Genomic DNA, 215 nt, shown 5'->3' with positions numbered 1-215 from the left:
TGGAGGCATCTGCGGTGGAAGAGGAGGACTCGAAGAAACTCTCTGAGAAGTCTGAGAGTCTGGAACTGCATCGGAAGACGATGGACAGGAAGAAGATGTACCGGAACCATTGCCAAACAACTGGCATAAGTAGGTGCTGCTGGTTTCCTCCTAGGAGCCATCTAAAAAAAATTAAAATAAATTTAATCAATTACGACATAATTAAAAAATTATTC

The sequence above is a fragment of the Brassica oleracea genome, chromosome C9, assembly GCF_000695525.1.
Source record: "Brassica oleracea var. oleracea cultivar TO1000 chromosome C9, BOL, whole genome shotgun sequence".
Lineage (NCBI taxonomy): Eukaryota > Viridiplantae > Streptophyta > Magnoliopsida > Brassicales > Brassicaceae > Brassica > Brassica oleracea.
This window is presented reverse-complemented; position numbering follows the sequence as displayed.